Below are 8,211 nucleotides of genomic sequence, written 5' to 3'. Positions count from 1 at the left end.
ATTTATTAAACAAAAGATTTTTTTAAAGAAGAAAGGGCCAGATAATTAAACACTCAGCGGAGGTAGATGGCATCAGTTGGGCTTCCTCCACCCTGTTCTCGGTGTGGCCCCCACCCGCAGCCTAAGCCGAATGTGTACCTTGTACCATCAACCTCCCCAGCCCCTGCTCATCTCCCCAGGTGTGTCAGGAAGACACAAGGCAGGTGGAAGGAGAAAGAGACAGACTCGGGCACCCCAGGTGCTCACCAGGAAATGCACAGACTGTGAAATTATACCAGGGCTGGACAACTTACCACCACACTGGAACCCTTGGGGTACTGAAATAATTAACTTGCTAATCAGCTACACCTTGCTCTTTCTTTCTTCCTGGAAAAAAACAATTGCAAATCGCCTTCCCATCAGGTTCCCATGTCAGTCACTTGGAGACCAACAATGCTTTTGAAGAAATACACTCTCTGCCGCCATGTAGACTGAAATGGGTCATACCAAGTCAGGCCTCCTCCTCCCCAACCCTTCCCACTAGGCCTCAGGGGGGCACACAGGGTCATACCAAGTCAGGCCTCCTCCTCCCCAACCCTTCCCACTAGGCCTCAGGGGGCACACAGAGACACAATGTTTATGGAGATGCAGGGGGTTTTTTTTTTTTCCGTCCACGGCACAGAGCTTTTCCATCTCCCCTAAGCTTTCTTGCTTTCAGCCCCCTTTAGCCTGCTTGCTGGCACTAAACAGCCAAGATCCATGTGAAGAAAAGAGGATTGATTAGAATCGTAATCATGATCCCTGGCATTCGTCCGGTGTTAGTGTTCACAAAGTGTTTTCACACATTATCTCATTCGGTCAGAGGAGGTCGAAGCTGGAAGGGACCTCAGTAATCATTTAGCCGAATCCCCTCATGTTACAGATGGGAAAACTGAGGCCCGGAAAGGCTAAATGTCTTCCCCAATGGCCAGGGACAGTGTAGCCAAGTCTCCAAGCTCCTTGTCTAGGAATCTGTGCTGCTTCCAACCCTCTGAAAAGAAAGAGCATGGTCACGTTTTTGCTCCACAGTAGATATTAAACAAGTAGATATTAATCCAAAAATGAGAAGAGTGGGACATGAGAATGAATAAAAGCAACTCCTGTAAGAAATGGCTTGGGTGGGGTTGGGGGGGGCGGCTGGAAGTGGGGAAGACAATTAGTCTAAGTCCTGAATGGAACATGTTAATTAACAAAGTTCCCCCTCTTTTTGTCCCCCTTCATCTCTCCACTTCTCTCCAGGTTTAAAAATATGAACATTATGCAGCTTGGAATCTAAGGCTTAATTCAGCTGCAGGTCCCGGGAGGAGAGGGAGTCTTTTCTTGGCTTCAGATCTGGCACCTACGCTCCCAAGGGTTGGCAGCATGACGGGCTTGTGTGTGCCTCTGTGTCCACTCAAGACATTGGATTTAGCAGTGAAAACCAGGCATCTTGACCCTTTCACAGATCAGATGATTTGCAAATTAATGGCTCTTTTCCGCCAAGGCTCTGAGGAGGTTAAAAAATATTTCTGGTGAAGGGGGGTGGAAAAATATAAAACGGGCAAAGGAAAGGAAACTGACATTGGATTTTGTGTCAGGAAAATACTTCCCTGTGAATGGCGCTTGTGTGCGTGGACATGGGTCTCTGCATTTCCATGGGGCTGTCGTGCCCCTGTTGCCCGAGCCTGTTGGAAGGTAAGCGGTTCCTTTGTGTGTTCGTTTATTACTAAGCCCAACTCTTTTCCCTCTAAAACTCCTTCTTCTCCCTGTTGAGCTGACCATGCTTCTGGATTTATGAAGAGAGATGTTTTAGCAGAAATCCCCCAGAGTGTCCCATCAGCCCTAAATCCCAGGCCCGCTCACCCCCCCAAGACCCCATGACACAAAGCATGCCAACACGGCTTCCTCTTGCCTATGCATTAGCCATCCATTGTGGCAACCTGACATCTCTCACACATAAAACCGTAAGAGAGAAATAAAATATCTGTCTCTTGGCGAAAATAAAGCTTTGCCTCCCTCCTGATGTATAGGATATAAAATAAAGCCTCGGCTCCAATAGTGGGTTTTCCTTATGCCGGAGTTGCCTTTGCACACACGGAAACAATGAAGACGGATGGTTTGGGATGAGGCCCAGCCTCCTGGGGCCACCTTCACCCTCTTTTATTATAGTCTCTCCCCCGTCCCTGCCTTTTTCTTTCTTCTTCACTTTCTTTCCTTTCTGGGTTGGATTTACCTTTTATATGCCCTTCTCTTTCTTTCCCCTGGAACTTTATTTCTCCTGCTCACTTTCTTTCTAAAGCTTGACAGAGATGGTGGGAAAGGAGCCAAGTTTCTCACCTTCCCAAACATGCCTGCCACCTCTCCTCGCCTCCCCATCTCCGATCCCCAGCTCTCTCTGGACCACCAGCCCCTCTGACTCATTTTGCTGCTACTGCTTTGAGATTTACTTTGGTCAAATGTACAAATGTTCCCAAGAGACAATTAAAATTGTGTTTAGTGGTGGGGGGGTGGATTTTTTTCTAGGGAGCTGCCCTTCCTCCCTCCTTTTTCTGTCTGGGCTGGGTGGTTTATAGATCTCAGCATTTCTTTATTTAGCCTCTAAGGAGGCCAACAGAGCAAAGCTGCCACCTCACAGGGGTGAGAGTTGACATTCACCTCCCAAACCCAAGCCTCAAAGCTGCATTACCAGACAGACTGTGGGCGTTGGACCCCTTCCAGCCAACTCAGCTACCAAGAGGACCATCAAGTCCCAGACCAGTCCCCTGCCTCTTCTCCCCAGTCTGAGAACTGAGGGTGCTGTGAGGGAACATAGGGGGCTTCCCCATGCTCACACAGAGAGACCAGAACTGTCACCCTCACAGTCACAGAGACATGACCACCTTCCTGCCTCTCACACACTTGGTGCTGCTTCCCACAGTGCATAGAGCCCACCTTTCCCTCCTTTGTCCCTAGAGGCCTCTCTCTTGCCTGGTGGCAACTGCGCCCCTCTGCGCCTCTGTGTCTCTCAACCCAAGTCTGAGGAGGGTTGTCTCTGGAAGCCTCTCCCCATCCTTGCCCTGACCTCCCACCGCTCTCTCCTTCCATCCAACCCCAGACTGCTTCTCAGCCCATTCAAAACCTCACTTGCCCTAGGGGACTGCAGGACACCGCCCAGGTCCTTGGAAGAGTTAGTACTGCCTGAAAGAAGGGGGTGCAGGGTCTGGGCCCCTGGGGGAACAACATGGGAGGGGGAGCTGGTATTGCAGGGGGGTAAGAAATGTCCCGGGGACAGGGGTGGCTTTCAGCCTCTGAAACTGATCTCCCCAGGTGGAGGGCGGTAGAAGGGCTTCAGTGTGTGTGACCACATCACCCTAATCTGAGGAGATCCTTATTAATGCTGCCCAAAACCTGGAGGGGGAAGGAAGGCAGCAACATCTATGGAACTCTGCCCAAAAGTGGAGGTGGGGGCAGGGCTTAGAGCTGCCAAGTCCAGAAAAAACTCAATCCCAGTCCCAAAGGTCGTTAGCTTTGGGGTTCTCTCTGTCTGTCTCCCCCTACTTGATGTCTCTCCAGATATCGGCAGTGACCACCGCCATTAGGTAAGGGGAGAGAGTCAATTAGTGAGAGGATTAATTACTGTGACGCACGAGCCCCGTTTGTCTTCCTTACTGGGTGTGACTGTGTTCAGACAGAGGAACACGGGCACGCACCCAAATACACATTGTTGTCACGCCGTCTTAGACGTTTTATTTATTTGTTGGATTCCTGCCCAGAGCCGCTTTTCCACGGGCGCAGAGTCTCCCACCAAACACGCTGCCTCCTTCTCTCAGCACGCACTCGCCTGTCCCAAAGCCGTACACCCCCAGACCCGCGGGACGCCCCCTCCGTGCCTGCAGGGCCGTCGGCTCCGCGCCGGGACCCGCGGCCTTCTTCGTGGCTGGGTCTCTCTCTGGGTCTCTTTTCTCTTTTCCTCCACTTCTCCCCGTATTTCCCCGACAGATCTTTCCTTCCTTTATCCCCGCCTGCTTTTCCGCACTCCGTCTCATCTTTTCTCTGGTTTTCTGCCTTTATTTTCTTTTCCTGTCCCTCTCTCCTCACTTCTGCCTCTATCTCTCTTTTCTGTTCTTCAGCTCAGCGTCTCCCTCCCAAGATTATCCACGTCCTGTCTTTGCTCCGCGGCGCGGAGCTGACTCGCAACTGGGATCTCCACGCTTGACCTTGCTGTTCCACCCGCTCCCTGCCCCCCCCCCCACGCCCCTGCCCCATGCCCAGGGTCCCTCCAGCGCTCGTGGGAAGCCGGAGTTGTTTAGCCAGGCCAGGCGCACACCGTGACGCCCCGGCCTGCCGGATGCTGCCCTTTCCTGGCCCTGCGGTCCCTGCTCCCCCTTAACCAGCCCAAGCCCCCCTTGGTTTAAAACATGGCCAGGCGCAAAGGGCACACTGGAGCAAGGTGCCAAGCTCCCCACCCAACTTCTCACCTTAAATAGTGCGCTGACCTAGGGATCTCGGACAAGCCTCCTAAATTGGGCTTCCTGGCCGGGAAAGTGGAGATAGTACCCTTCTCTTCCACCCTCCACCACCCGCTTGCTATACGGTTCAGGGGAGACAGTGATACAAGCTGTAAAGTACTGCACACGAGTAGATCACTTCCATGAGACAGTGATGGGTGAGATTAAGGCAATTTGAGTCCGGAGAGAACTAGACGGGAAGGAGAGGCAGGAGACCTTGGCGCTCAGATCCGAGCGACCTTATCCACGCAGTTCCCTGCGTGGCATTACCGCGGCCTCACCGAGTCTGGGCGGAGTTTGCGTGGCCTCTGAGACCGGCAGAGTCCAGGGGTGCTCCGGGCTGGCTATTTCCTCCCTCCTCCGGGATGGGTGTAGCAGGGTGTGTACTCCGCATGGGGTAACCTCCTAGAGCTGGCTACGTCCCAGGCGCCTCCTTTCACGGCCTTATCACTCTTTTCTGCTCCTTGGGCTGTTCTGGAGCCGAAGAGAGAGGAGGGAAGTGGCCAGGGGCGGCCATCATCCTCGGGATCAATAGCAGCCGAGAGTGACTGGGCAGGCTCTGTCCGTGGGCCGAGCGTCATTCTGGAACCTGGAGGGGGCGGGGGCGGGGGAAGGAAGGGAAGTGGAAGTTTGAGAGGGGCACCTTCAGGCTCCCCAAACTGCATGGCAGCTGGGGAGGGCTGACAGAACCCTCTCCAACCCGGGTTCTGACCAGGGTCCCTCTGGGGCTGATCGTCAAGGAGCTTCTCAAGAAAAGAAACCTGGACTGTGAAAGTCACCTCCTAGGCCCTCTGGGGCCGTATCCAGGGGTGCCTGGGAGGAGGGTGGAAAGGATTCTGCAGTCACCGAGCTATCGGCGAAAATGATCGCCGCGGACCCTGGTCCAGAATGTACAGGTCCTGGGCGGTGTAAGTGGCTGTGGGTCTGTGGAGGATGTTGGGTAGGAAAGAGCTTGCGTAGTTGAGGATGCAGACAATAAATGTGGCCGGGAGGGTGAGGAGGGAAGGTTGGTGCTCTTGGCTGAACGGACACTGGCTTAAATGCAGAGCTGAGCTGAGCGGCTTCGGAGATGGCGAATTTAGAAAGCCTGGTCAGTTTTCTCTCCATGTCCCTGCGACCGATTGTGTTTTAAAACAAAAGCTCAATGGAAACGAAAACAAAACAAAACCCACCATTAGTCTAATGTGCTGTCCCCGTGGAGGAGTTAAATCTGGACTCCAAACCTAGAATCTGGAGCCAAGAGGCGCACTTTGAGTTGCGCTCCCGGCCCCCCTTGCAGAGACGCCAGGGTTGGCTCCTGCGGACCTGTTTACTGAGCCATCTGGACACCAGGACGAGCGGAGCCTGACGCCCTAGAGCAAGCGTCCTGTCCTCACCCTCAACTCCCCTGCCTCGCTGGTCCGTCTGTGGGGAGGGGCCTTCTTTCCCCTATACCTAGGTCCCATGGTTCTTGCACCCCCAAATGGATGGAGCAACCTCCTCCTGCCCACCGAAGGGAGGTGACAGGCCTTGGGTTGGGGAAGGGCCGGCAGCTAGGTCCAGCTGTCGTCCGGTAGGTCCCACTGACCGCCGCACACTCCACCGTGACCCCTCTGCTTTGCATGAGAAGAAGCCCAGCTGGGACGGGGGCGGAGGCGAGCCACCCGGGACTGGGGCCACTATAGATTCCAGAAAGGCGCGATTGGGTCGAGGGTGCTGGCGGCGAGAACCCGGACAGCTGCGGGGAGGGGAGGAGTGTGAGGACAGCAAGGCTGGACTGGCCCCCTCCCCGCAGGCTTCACGCAGCGCAACAAGCTGGGAGGCGCCTGGGGGTCCGGGCGAAGAAGTGGGGACCCCGTGCCACACGCTCTTGGCGCTTCCGGGGGTGCCAGAATCCTACCGAGTACCTGTTGTCTCCCGCCGGGAAGTGCCGGGTCCGCAGGAGGAGCGCGAAGCCGAGTCCGAGCCCGCGGAGCCCGCCCCCTAGATCGCAGAATCGCCTTCTCCATCCTCTGCCCTGCCCCGCGTCGGGGTCTGGGAGCGACCGGCGGAGGCCGGCGGCGCGCGGGAGCTGACTAGTCCCCTACGCTCCTCCGGCCCGCAGCGGGGAGCCCACATGTGTATGTGCAAGAAGGTGTGGAGAATGCGTTAGGGTCCCGGCACCCAGGGGTCAGGGCAGAACGCCAACGAGTCGCACTGCGGGTCTCCGCGGCTTCGGTTTCCATGACATGGTGACGCCGGCGGCAAGGCGGGGGCTGCCTGTGGGCCTCGAGGTTGCTGGGCGGTGCGGGCGGAGTCAGCAAAGGGGCGTTGGCAGAGCCCTAAAACCCCACGGTTCCACGGAGCGCAAGCCAGATTCGCTGTAGCAGCTTCCCCGTTCGTCCGAAGAGGGTATTCCATCTGCACAGCAGGATTCCCTGCCAGCCCAGGTTCACTGCGACTCCGCTTCCCCTAGCATTTCCCCCGTTTCAGCTTCCGTCTGGTCTGCGCATCGCGAGTGGGGTCCAAAGGCCAATTCCACAATACCAGCCAGCTCCGGAGGGACGCCCACCATCACTGCCTTCCATGCTCGGGCCAAATGAGCCTTCCTAGCACCCCCTCCCCCGAAGCACAAAAACGGGGAGCAAAAGTGGGACCGCCCAGCCCAACCACCTTCAGACTCCACTTCAGGAGAAATCCTGGTTAAGCCGACCCAGAACAGGTGTGGTCGAAACGGAATTTAGGGTTTGACTTGAGTGCTCCGAAAAACTAGAGTAACTCTTCCAGGCGAAGGCACTCTAGACCAGGATCTGTCCCCCACGTGTGGGCAAATGCGCCCCTGGGGGCGGCGGTCCCGAGTTCCTAGCCAGAGCGGGATTAGGGAGTTACGGGTTCCCTGAGGTGTGAACTATGGAGGGTGTGGTCTGCTGTTGTCTGGGGAAGCCGGTGCCAACCCGAAGCCTGGACACGGGAGGACTGGAATCCCGGTACACGCTGCCCATACACTGCCCGCCCATCTACTGCAGCCTCTTCGTGGCGTCCCGGCACCCCCCTCCTCCTTCCCTCTTCCCAACGCCACAACCACCACCCCCAGCCGCCGTTGGAGCCCTCCGTTTCCCGCCTAGTCGTTTGTTTTTGTACGTAAAAGGTGTCTCCGGATCACAGTTTTCTCAGAACTTTCCCGCCAGGGTTGCAACTCCTCACCCGAGGCGCTTCCCGGTCCACTCCTTCCCCCGCGCCGGCGCCGCGCCTCCGGTCTCCCCGCCCCCATCAGGAAACCGCCCGAATCAACTTTGCGAGAGTGCTCTGCGGGAGACAGACACTCAGCTCGCCCAAGACCCGGACCCTGTGGACTTTGGATGGATTGGGGGAGGGGGCACTGAAAGAGGGACGGGAGGAGGGAGATTCTGCTGCTAAGAGCCCCCTCCCCCTCCAAAGATGTGCGCTGCGCTTGGGACAAACTTCCAGGTCAAGAAAGTACGGGGGGACAATGCCAACAGCCGCTGAATTGCAAAGCCCAGCAGTGCAGCGGAGCCGCCTGGGATTCCGGCCCCGGCTGCACCCCAACCTTCCACAAGGCTCGGTCTTGGACTACCCCCACTCTACAGCAGAACTCTGGCCTCCGCCTGCGCCTATTCCCTCTCTCTCTCTGTCCCTCCCATCGAAACCCACGCCTTACCGGAGCAGGAGGGGGCCCAGGCACGGTGCTGCCCGCCGTCCGCGCCGCGCGGGGCCGCGGGTGCCGCCGCCACTGATCCTCTAAACGCGG

At 56.5% G+C, this 8,211-nt stretch overlaps 1 long non-coding RNA gene across 3 annotated transcripts; it reads right to left on the bottom strand.

Moving 5' to 3' along the window:
* Positions 1-615: 615 nt before the first annotated feature.
* On the bottom strand, positions 616-8,211 carry LOC103892818 (uncharacterized). Of its 3 annotated transcripts, none has more exons than XR_657002.4 (3): positions 8,122-8,211; positions 4,455-5,073; positions 616-1,682 (listed from the first exon to the last, which is right to left on the bottom strand). It is a non-coding gene; the product is annotated as an uncharacterized LOC103892818 (long non-coding RNA). The 3 variants fall into 3 exon arrangements; XR_008515557.2 differs by having other exon boundaries at positions 4,766-5,073; XR_008515556.2 differs by lacking the exon at positions 8,122-8,211 and adding an exon at positions 7,647-8,115 and having other exon boundaries at positions 4,766-5,073.

Source organism: Pongo abelii, chromosome 19 (genome assembly GCF_028885655.2).
Source record: "Pongo abelii isolate AG06213 chromosome 19, NHGRI_mPonAbe1-v2.0_pri, whole genome shotgun sequence".
Lineage (NCBI taxonomy): Eukaryota > Metazoa > Chordata > Mammalia > Primates > Hominidae > Pongo > Pongo abelii.
Note: the sequence above shows the minus strand (reverse complement) of the source record. Positions and strands in the feature narration are given on the sequence as shown.